General features: G+C 38.3%; 1 long non-coding RNA gene across 1 annotated transcript; it reads left to right on the plus strand.

The window, feature by feature from the left end:
• The first annotated feature begins 472 nt into the window (after positions 1-472).
• On the plus strand, positions 473-4933 carry LOC135785510 (uncharacterized). The gene is made up of 6 exons (XR_012335750.1): positions 473-1172; positions 3717-3810; positions 3909-4040; positions 4123-4307; positions 4403-4503; positions 4610-4933. It is a non-coding gene; the product is annotated as an uncharacterized lncRNA (long non-coding RNA).
• The last annotated feature ends 7371 nt before the right edge of the window (positions 4934-12304 follow it).

The raw sequence follows: 12304 nt of genomic DNA on the forward strand, positions 1-12304 counted from the left end.
TCACTGTGTGTAATGTTTTGAAAATAGTGTGAAGCTGACAATGTGCTTAAAGTTGTGCAAATCCAGCCTTGTGTTTTGCTCCTTGAGTGTTAGGTTTTGCTAATTGTGGGAAAATTTTAATTATAGTGTGTAAGCAATCGTAAAAAACTGTAAGTAAGTGCAAGTAACACATTATGTAACACTTTTAAAAAGTCTAATATTTTGGTTAACAACATTTTTAAATGTTTCAAATAAATTAAAAATTTTCTGAATTGCTAAAACACATTTTTTGAAACCATCACTCATTTTCTCAAAACCTTAAACACGAAGTTTACCAAGAATTTTGCAAAAAGAGTGCATGATTTGACAAATGGGTTTAGGCCACTATGAATTTGGTTCAGAGATTGGGGTTTAGTGTTTTAGCAATTCAGAAAAACTGTAATGAAAATTTGATTAATTCAATTGTTATTCAAACAATTATAAATCAGGAGATAAGTGAAAAACTCTTACTGAAAATACAAACTTTTCCCTCAGACAAACACACACAAGCTTACAAAAATACACACACTACAACATAGTATTACTCAATGGTGCAATAAATAAAAAAAAATGTTGTTAAAGAGCACCTATTATGAGATACACGTTTTTAAACATCCTTTTGTGTGTAAGTGTGTATTAGTACATGCTAACGATATTCAAAAAGTACATACCTCAAAGAAAACAATGACGCGAGTTATCGTCTCTAACGTTCGAGGACTACAAAAAACACTCGGATTGTAGGCAACAGTTTACTTCCTGGGATTAGTGACGTAGAGAAGACCAACATTATCATAGTTCAGCCCTCTCTGCTTTGCTTGGGTACGCCCTCAAAGACGGGGGTGGAGAGCGCCGAGTCAGAAGAGAGCTAAAATGGCGGAGGTTGGGAGTCCCTGCTTTGACTCTGTTTGCAAACTCTTGTTTCATTGTTTAAGCGATTAAATCTCTCGAGTAGACGCTGTCTCTTTAGATGCGAGGACAAAATAGCACTTTATGGACTTCCACAGAGGACATCATGTTTAATATGGTTCCGGAAAAATCCAGTCAGAAGTTGTTCACGGAGTTTTCACAATAACTGCTTCTCATGAACCGAAGCTGGATTTGCGCAACATCTCCTCCTGAAAGTTGGATTACCGTGCACTTCTGGATCACAGGCTGTAAGTATTCATGTTTATTATTTGCCTTTTACTGTAAGTTACGTTACCGGTAACCGGAGCTTAACATTATGTGCGTGTAGAGCTAAGCTTGCAAGCTAATTGTTTTGTGTTGTAATAATGTATTTCATAAACAATGTACCATATTTACACACGTGTATGTTGAATTATGCAGACTATCGTTTTTATCGACGTTTATTTAGAGGTGTTTACAAACTTGCTAAGCTGTTCCAGCGAAACTGTTACCGGTAAAGTTTGTTCTCATGATCAAACTCAAGAAACTCTAAGTACAGATGATTTGTTTAACGTTATATGTATTTTACTGTTGTATTTACTTGAAGCTTTCTTAGATTTTGAAACGAAGTAAACACGTAATGTGTGTTGCTAATGTTGGGCCATGTAATATGTAATACATTAACGTTTTAATGAATAGTCTAACGATTTTTAGTCGTTGTACTCTATTGTTATAATGGGCCCTATTTTAACGATCTAAGCGCATTGTCTAAAGCGCACAGCGCAACGTCTAAATGGGCGTGTCCGAATCCACTTTTGCTAATTTAACGACGGGAAAAATGTTTTTTGCGCCGAGCAAATGGTCGAAAAGGGTAGGTCCTATTGTAATGGGAGTATTTTGGGCGTAACGTGCAGTAAACCAATGAGAGTCACAGCTCTCATCCCCTTTAAAAGCAAGTTGCGCTGGCGCTATGTCTAATCCCTATTTAGATGACGGACTTTTTAAACTGAAAAACTAAGCGGAGGAAGAAGATCCCCAGTTTAAGATTAATGTTAAATAATTGTGTTGTTTTTCACTTGTATTGAAATTGTTATTTTTTTTATTAAAACCTTTAAAACCCGTTTTCTTTTAGTCATGGAAGTAAAAAGCAGGCTTGTAATTGCTTTAAATGTATGGCTATCCAATATCATCAAAAAATAATTTACAAGTATGTAAGATAAGGTTTGTACTCTAAAAATACTTTATTTGTATTAAACAGGAGATAAAGAATTTACAAACGGCTCTCCTCACGTTTCAGCACTTTGGACAGCGTTTTTTTTAGCAAAGAGTTTTTTTAAACATTACTTAAAAATAGGGTTGGGTACCGAAACTCGGTGCCAATAGGGAACCGGTTCTAACGTAAACGGTAGTAACCAGACCGAATACGAATGAAAAATTCGGTGCCTGATTTCGGTTCCTGACTTTTCTTTACCGCCACCTGGTGTTCCGGCGTCAACTTGCGTGACGTCATGACTCATTGACGCTACTCGGCCCACGTTGTTGCGACTCGCGAGGATTAATAAAGATGCTGAAGTCAAAAGGCTCCAAGGTTTGGCTGCATTTCACGTGTCATGGAGACTCTGCAACTTGGAATAAATGCCTTAAAAGAATAGCTTGCAAGGGAGGTAACACTTCGAATTTGATGAAACATCTGACGAGACATGGAGTATACTTAAAAGCCGAACAATGCTCTGTGTTTGACAACCTAAGAGACGCAGAGCCAAGCGCGTCAACAGCAGCAGCTAGTGTTGACCTCGGACCCGAACAAACTGAAGAGAATCCCAGCCCAGAGAAAATGGAGATTAGATTACCCTGGTTATAATTTCCATTAATCTCCAGTATAATTATATTGTTTGATACAATATTGTTTTATTTAATTTTATGTAAAAGTGAAATTTAATTTATTGTTTTAATTTTTATTACCATATTTTAGTTGTATTTAAATTGTTTATGTAAAGACTTAAGTTAATATTGAATTAAGTTTGGCCCAGTAAATAAAAGATGTTTTTATTTTGACAACGTGTGTGCCTTTTTTTTCTAAACTACCGATATAAGAACCGGAATCGTTTAAAAAAACCCAACCGATACCCAACCCTACTTAAAAATGTTTCTCATCTCACCATATCCACAGGTACAGAGTAATCATATACAATAAATCCGTGAGGTAGCATTAAAAAAACATTTTAAAACAGACGCATTTGTTCAAAGCAAAGCATTTATTTACTTACCAGGCTGCAGGTGAAGCAGCTCTTTGCGCCTTCTAACGTCTCATAATTAGTCCTCATTTATGTCCAAGAGACTCAATAATAATCTTTTACATTCAATCCTTTAATCTTTCATATTTAAAAGCATTTTTGTGCTGCTGCGCATTCATGTACCTTGTGATAAGCAAACCTGCGTTGTCCTCCCGTGTATAGGCGCATTTTACTAATGCCCTCTTTAAATAACATAAAACACATTGCGCCATTGACTTTAGACTTTAGACCAGGTTTTTGTTGGTCAATGGCGTAGTCTATTTTGGTTGCCTCAAAATAGCAACGGGCCAACAATGCGCCTGAACACACCTCGTTTTCAGACCAGAACGCCCATGGGCGCAAAAGGGGGCGCAAATGCATTTGCTATTTAAACAACGCGGCGCTAAATGTGAAAATTAGGGTGGAAACTAGCGAAAGACACTTGCGTCGCACATTGCGCTGCATTGCGCCGGGTGTAAGATAGAGCCCAATATGTCTTTTTGACTGAATACATGTTTGTTTTATTTGTCTATATCCTAGATTCGCAGCTGGACACATCCTTCTACACTGTATGCAAACATGCAACATCATTACACACAGTACAAGGAGTCAGACTGGCATATAAGGAGCAAAGGTGTGTAACACATATGATGTATTTAGCTAGTGAAACCACTACCAGTCTTAAATGTATAACTGATGATGACAAAGTTTTTTTTCTCTGCATAATCATAGGAACCCAGGCAGTAGCATCGTTTCACAATGTTTCCATCACCATCATCAGTGGATGCCTTTGCCGTCCGTAGCCTGAGATTTCAGATTTGCAGCAAAAAATTTTATTTTCCCATTTATTGGAATGCTGTGCAGGTATTAAGTATTTTAGTAACTGTGTTAAAGCAACACTATGTAATTTTTTTACCTTTAAATAATGTCTCTAAAATTATTTCAGTGATAGAACAACTTTCAACTGGACAAATTGTACTGTTGCTGCAACCTGAGCAGCCTCCTAGCTGCTACAAGCACACTCTGAAAGTGGCGGTGGAGGGTAGGAAACACAGCCCCGCCCCTCCCCCTGCCTGCCAAAGAGTGTCTGATACCAGGCACTGTTGCGCTTTTCAACCACATGGGGGAGCTGTAAGTCATTTTTACATGGAAACTACATAGTGTTGCTTTAAATAAAGTAGTATTTACTTTTACAATAAATGTATTGCTTGTTTATATTTTTACAGGTTGTACCTTGCAGCCATTCATTACAATGTCACCAAGCCATAACAAAAGCAGGAGAGGGAAAGTACAAGGCTATGTTCCCAAAACACACAAGTGACATACTGTAAGCAGTAATGTTTTATTTCAAATACATTCATAATTAAAAACTTAATGAAGCAGGGAAATTAATGATCAAAACAAAAGATTTATTGACTGCAATATTTGTACAGTTATGTGGATGATGTGATCAGGCTTGTGTTTGATGAGGTATTTGAAGATAAGCTGAAGGAAACCCCGATTCCAATGGACCTGGCATCACAGTTTGAGAGACCTTCAAAGGAGGACGTGATTGCATGCCATCTTCAGTGCAGGGGTCGTCGGAAGCCAACATTCTGACCAACCTGATCAGGAAGCTCCAAGCGTATCTGGAGAACAACACACGACAGGATGATAACTTTATAGTGTCGTCTTAAGTAGCACCAGCTGACAAAGCTTTGATATGCCATTTATCTGAATAGATAGCTGTAAGAAGTGAATTGAACAATTTTTGAAAGAAGAGCACAATATGGTTACTTAAGTATGTTTATCTGTATATTGTTTAACATTTAAATATATATTTGTAATAAATAAGAAAACTTTTGACTGACTACTATATTTTCTTTAAAGTTACATCTTTGTTCTTCTATAATGATACTTTTGTGTTATTGGTTTAAAAATGTAATAAAACTTACTCTAGTCCTGCACCTCAAAGGCTTATAGTCGGTACAATAAATGTTCTGTGTGTAGGAATTTAGACAATTTGTGCAAAACCTGGATGATGAATCACGCAGGTAAGAGGCCCTGGAACCTGTTGCATTCTCCTTAAAACCTAATAAGTTAAAACATAGCACTTAAAAGTAAGCAGTCTTTCATAATAAAGTTTACCATAGTAAAATAATGTAGAACTAACATTAATTTCAATTAATACTTTCTTTGTGCTACATTTGGTGTTTCTATATAGTTTGCACAGTAATATAGTATGTAAGCAGTCTTTTATAATAAAGTTTAATATAGTAAAATAATGTTAACAAATGAAATAGTTTTATAATCATTTCAACAAATACTTTCTATGTGCTACATTTGGTGTTTCCATATAGTTTGCACAGTAATATAGTATGTAAGCAGTCTTTTATAATAAAGTTTACTATAGTAAAATAATGTTAACAAGTGAAATAGTTGTATAATCATTTCAACAAATACTTTCTATGTGCTACATTTGGTGTTTCCATATAGTTTGCAAAGTAATGTAGTACGTTATAATTACCTTTTGGATGTCTTTGCAACACATTTTCGTCTTTGTTTAGCATTCTGGCAGAGCTAAGGACACCTAAAAAAGTTAAATCCAATCGCGTTCATTGACGTAGATCGTTTATATCGTAACAGCCGTCTGAACTCTCTGGATCGAGCTCGAAGTGGTAAGGCAGTACAGACACCATCGTTTATAGAGAAATATAACGCTTGTTTACTTGCCTGTGACTCTCAGTCAGAACCGGAAAACCCATGCGTAGTCAGAGGCGTAACCTTTTGAACACACGCAGAACCCAGTTGACCAATAACAGTTGAGTAGTCATCTGACCAATCCGAGTACACCAGACATTTTGGGAGGCGGAGACAGGAACTAAATCAGAGCGTTTTTCAGACAGGGAGAAATCGCTGAGGTATGTCAGCAATTTATTAGACTCACAATGCATTAGTTCAAGTTTTAATAACATGTATGTACTATGGGATATTACAATAACGTGCTAACATGCTATTTTATTAGCATAATAGGTGCTCTTTAACCAAAATATTAGACTTTTTAAAAGTGTTACATAATGTGTTACTTGCACTTACTTATACAGTTTTTTACGATTACTTACACACAAAATCTTTTCATGTCACAAGATAACTTTCTTATGCTAAACTCCAATAAGACTGAGATACTTATTATTGAACCAAATCGCTCCAAACATAATATGTCAGATTACAAGTTGCCCATAGATGGCTGCACGGTGGTGCCATCTTCCACGGTTAAGAATTTAGGCGTAATGTTTGACAGCAATCTATCTTTTGATAGTCATATCTCCAACGTCTGCCGCACAGCATTCTTCCATCTTAGAAATATCTCAAAAATACGCCATATGCTGTCTGCATCAGATGCAGAAAAGCTTATCCATGCTTTTATGACCTCTAGAATAGACTATTGTAACTTGTTACTCGGGGGATGCAATGCAAATCAGGTAAACAAGCTACAGCTGGTTCAAAACGCCGCCACAAGAGTGCTTACTCGATCTAAGAAGTATGACCACATTAGTCCAATTCTGGCATCTTTACACTGGCTACCAGTTAAATATCGCGTACAATTTAAAATATTACTAATAACCTACAAAGCCTTAAATGGCCTAGCGCCCTCGTATATTAAAGAACTACTATCAGAATACAATCCACCACATAAACTGCGATCACAAAATTCTGGTCACTTAATTATCCCTAGAATATCAAAAGTGTCTAAAGGTGGTAGATCCTTTTCCTACTTGGCCCCTAAGCTCTGGAATGATTTAACAAAAAATGTTCGAGTATCAGACACAGTCGAGCAATTTAAATCTATACTTAAGACATTCTTCTTTAACAAAGCATTCACATAGATTGTCCAGTAAATTTACTTTTCCCGCAGTAGTTATTTTGTCTAGAACAAAGCACTCACATACCTCATATGGGTAATTTACTCTTGCCGCAATAGTTAGCCTGTCTGGAACCGAGCTGAATTAAACCACTATAATGTATGACATTTGCATTACATGCGAACGGCCCCTACGCTAACAGAATTCTGTTTTTGTCTCCCTGTCTCGTCCTCGACGAGAAAATCCTCTTGTATGATCCACCCCTGGCATTCATCTACTGATATGTCGATCTGTATGCAAGGCAATTTGATTCATTTTTTTTATTCCAGTAGCATAGTCCAACAGTGTATGCACACTAAAGTTACTGTACAGAGCAGTCTTACTGTAAGTACTCCTATCTGTTTTCCTCCCTGAAGGCCTCTGAAGATGGAGGCAACAGTGAAGTGGCTCAAATTAGGCTTTACTCGTTGCTCAGCCTCCCTTATAGTCATACCATGGAAAAGGACATGACCAACTAAAGTGGCTCGAATTTAATCTGAGACTGCACCTTTCCCTTCATCTCCCCCTTTCACCACGTCCTTCTCCTCTTCCTTCACCACATCCTCCTTCTTTCACTCCTCCTCTGCCTCATCCTCTCAGTCTCCATCCCCCTCCTCTTCCTCATCCTTCTCCTCAACCTATTCCTTAATTTCTCTGTGGATCCATTGTTCCAAAGCTCTGTGAACTGAGTCAGGCCCTTTTATCTATCTATTGAAGGATCTGATTAATGTGTGTTCAATTTTGATTCTTAGTGTTTCCACTTTGGATATTGTTTGCTAATTGAGCCTAAGCTGTGCTGACTTGAGTGAACAGTATTGAATGCTAGTTCTTTTCATATGACCACATGGTGTAAGCACTGAGAAATGTAGGGATTTGTGTGTAGAGTTTTGAAGTAACAGCTCACCAAATCTGACTCGATGTGTTAAAGCAGGGGAGTAGTGTTTATAGTTCAGCAAAATGATTGTGCTTCTTGAAAAATGGCGTTATGGTTGAAATTTTAGTTCAAAAGCCTGGTTATAGTGTTTGAGGAATCGAGAAAAACTGTAATCATGTACTTAGTACAATGCAGAATATCTATATGTCCTTAAACATCTTGTGATCCCAAATAGCTTGAACCCCGGTAATCGCTGCTTGCAGCTATATTTATATTTATAATTATAAAATCTAGTTCCCCTACATAATTTTTCATTCATTGGGTGGTTTAACCTGAAATTTGTTCTTTAACAACAAAAAAATTACTTAGTATATGTATTTAAATTATTTTTAAAACACAAGTTAGTCAGAACATACAGCTAAATTCAGTCAAGATAGCTAGTTATCTTTATTATTTTAGCAATGACTAAAATAAGTAATGTAAAACTGAACATTACAGCATAGAGACAAAATGGTAGTAAGTGACAGAAAATATGCACAATGTACAAAAAAAAGATTTTATTTACAACATTAATGGATTGGATAGGGAAGCCAATCGCTTGCACACAAACCCTTAAACATCTCTAGAAGTCTGACAATACAAAGTCATTTGAAATGCATAGAAATATGCACGGTGGTGGAGGGTATCTGCTGTAGTTGATATCATTTTAGATTAGTACACTGTCAGGGTGAAATTCACATGACCGTGGAACTCCCTAACATTTCTTTCCCAGGGGGGCAGATGGATATTGTGATCCCAATAGCTTACCAATATTCAACCGTTAATATTTCATTACCTCCAATCTGCATCACAGTCAGTTGTTTCCCACACTGTATTACTCAGGGATATGACTCAAATACACTGTAAAAAGTCATTCTGCAGGCTTGTAGATTTGATGAAATTGAATATGTAAACTTTATTTAATAAAGTTTATTTTTATGTAGTTTGGTATTTTTTGTGTTAAAATTCTTTAAAAATGACTGGAATAAAAACAACTTATTGTTTTTGTGAAGGATTTAGCTATTCTTATTGTGTATCTGCGAATGTAGCGAATACTGAATAAATCCAACGTAATACAAATCAGCTGTTTTAAATTAAAAACCATTCCGGGTTGATATGCAGGTCGTGACCGCTGACCAGACGGATTTAGGAAATATTTCTGTTATTGTGCCAAAATTCAAAGTTTTGAAAGCAGTTCAGTGGAGAATGTACAGTCTAGTTCAAAATAATAGCAGTACAATGTGACTAACCAGAAAAATCAAGGTTTTTAGTATATTTTTTTATTGCTACGTGGCAAACAAGTTACCAGTAGGTTCAGTAGATTCTCAGAAAACAAACAAGACCCAGCATTCATGATATGCACGCTCTTAAGGCTGTGCAATTGGGCAATTAGTTGAATTAGTTGAAAGGGGTGTGTTCAAAAAAAAAATAGCAGTGTGGCATTCAATCACTGAGGTCATCAATTTTGTGAAGAAACAGGTGTGAATCAGGTGGCCCCTATTTAAGGATGAAGCCAACACTTGTTGAACATGCATTTGAAAGCTGAGGAAAATGGGTCGTTCAAGACATTGTTCAGAAGAACAGCGTACTTTGATTAAAAAGTTGATTGGAGAGGGGAAAACCTATAAAGAGGTGCAAAAAATGATAGGCTGTTCAGCTGAAATGATCTCCAATGCCTTAAAATAGAGAGCAAAACCTAGAAAGACGTGGAAGAAAACGGAAGACAACCATCAAAATGGATAGAAGAATAACCGGAATGGCAAATGCTCAGTCAATGATCACCTCCAGGATGATCAAAGACAGTCTGGAGTTACCTGTAAGTACTGTGACAGTTAGAAGACGTCTGTGTGAAGCTAATCTATTTTCAAGAATCCCCCGCAAAGTCCCTCTGTTAAAAAAAAGGCATGTGCAGAAGAGGTTACAATTTGCCAAAGAACACATCAACTGGCCTAAAGAGAAATGGAGGAACATTTTGTGGACTGATGAGAGTAAAATTGTTCTTTTTGGGTCCAAGGGCCACAGGCAGTTTGTGAGACGACCCCCAAACTCTGAATTCAAGCCACAGTACACAGTGAAGACAGTGAAGCATGGAGCATGATATGGGCATGTTTCTTCTACCATGGTGTTGGGCCTATTTATCGCATACCAGGGATCATGGATCAATTCAATTCAATTCAATTTTATTTATATAGCGCTTTTCACAAAAGTCAATTGTTTCAAAGCAGCTTTACATAAATAGAAGCAGTGGAAAGCACAGCAAACGACAGATAGCACAACAAAATACATGATAGCATGAGCAGTTAAATTTGCTGCGGCTATGACTCAATATTATAATTGCACGTATTACTAAAGCAACGTATAGAAGAGGAAGCTAGGTAAAGCCCAAAAAGGCTGCCTCCCCGGGGTGAAAAACCCCCTAGGAGAAAAAAAAAAAACCCCGGGCTTTTATCCGAGGAAAAATAAGTCCTAGGAGGGAAAAACCCTTGGGAGAATGGAAATGGAGATTTAGCGGAGATTAAGCGGTTCTGCCGGTGATCGTTGGTCAGGTAACAGCTGGGCATAACGTTGAAGGACCGCCAGTAGATCAGAGGTGTGCCGACTTTCACATCTACCGGGACTGGGTCTGTTTGTCTCGTCCTCGGGTCGAGGACGAGACAGGGAGAGAAAAACAAAATCGTATTAGCGTAGCGGCCGTTCATATGTATTGAAGTGTCACACAGTGATGTGGTTTAACTCAGCTTAGTTCCAGACAGACTAAATATTGCGGCATAATTATGTTATCCACAGTTGAGGATTTAGCAAATTGGCGGGCCCAATGCGAGGGTATATATGGTAAATAAGGGTCACCTTCCGATCTTTAAGAGAAAATGAAACCTGACGACCCGTTTGACTAAGGCCTAAAGCCCCACTGTCGTCGTTAATGCAGGTTCAGTGGCAAACGGGTCTATATTGTATACCATTTACAGGACCAGCAGAAAACGCCAAAAACATCGCAACCCGACCATACGTGTTAACCCGTTTGACTAAGGCCGGAAGCCCCACTGTCGTCGTTAATGCAGGTTCAGTGGCAAACGGGTCTGTATGGCATACTATTCATAGGACTTACGATAGCGCCAAAATCGCAACCCGACCATACGTGCCAACCCGTTTGACTAAGGCTGGAGGCCCCACTGTCGTCGTTAATGCAGGTTCAGTGGCAAACGGGTCTGTATGGCATACTATTCACAAGACACACGAAAGCGCGAAAAACGCAACCCGACCATACATACCAACCCGTTTGACTAAGGCTGGAGGCCCCACTGTCGTCGTTAATGCAGGTTCAGTGGCAAACGGGTCTGTATTGTATACCATTTACAGGACCAGGAGAAAACGCCAAAAAAAAAAAAAAAAAAACATCGCAACCCGACCATACTTGTTAACCCGTTTGACTAAGGCCGGAAGCCCCACTGTCGTCGTTAATGCAGGTTCAGTGGCAAACGGGTCTGTATGGCATACTATTCATAAGACACACGAAAGCGCGAAAAACGCAACCCGACCATACATACCAACCCGTTTGACTAAGGCTGGAGGCCCCACTGTCGTCGTTAATGCAGGTTCAGTGGCAAACGGGTCTGTATGGCATACTATTCATAAGACTTACGATAGCGCCAAAATCGCAACCCGACCATACGTGCCAACCCGTTTGACTAAGGCTGGAGGCCCCACTGTCGTCGTTAATGCAGGTTCAGTGGCAAACGGGTCTGTATGGCATACTATTCACAAGACCCACGAAAGCGCGAAAAACGCAACCCGACCATACATACCAACCCGTTTGACTAAGGCAGGAGGCCCCACTGTCGTCGTTAATGCAGGTTCAGTGGCAAACGGGTCTGTATGGCATACTATTCACAAGACACACGAAAGCACCAAAATCGCAACCCGACCATACGTGCCAAACCGTTTGACTAAGGCCGGAAGCCCCACTGTCGTCGTTAATGCAGGTTCAGTGGCAAACGGTGGCAAACTATTTAATGCAATTCATTTTAAGTGTTCATGCAGAAAAGGTTTTTATTTATTTATTTGGTTGGTCTGTGTTATGACCGTGAGTGCTTTGTTCCGTGAAAATAACTATTGCGAGTTAAGAACCTTTACTAGACAAATTATGCGAATGCTTTGTTGAAGAGAAAAGTTTTAAGTCTAGATCAGTTTGCATATGTTAAAATACTTGAAAAGGTCATGTTGCCCTATGCTGAAGAGGACATGCCCTTGAAATGGTTGTTTCGACAAGACAATGACCCAAAACACACTAGTAAACGGGCAAAGTCTTGATTCCAAACCAACAAAATTAATGTTAT

Source organism: Paramisgurnus dabryanus, chromosome 22, assembly GCF_030506205.2.
Source record: "Paramisgurnus dabryanus chromosome 22, PD_genome_1.1, whole genome shotgun sequence".
NCBI lineage: Eukaryota > Metazoa > Chordata > Actinopteri > Cypriniformes > Cobitidae > Paramisgurnus > Paramisgurnus dabryanus.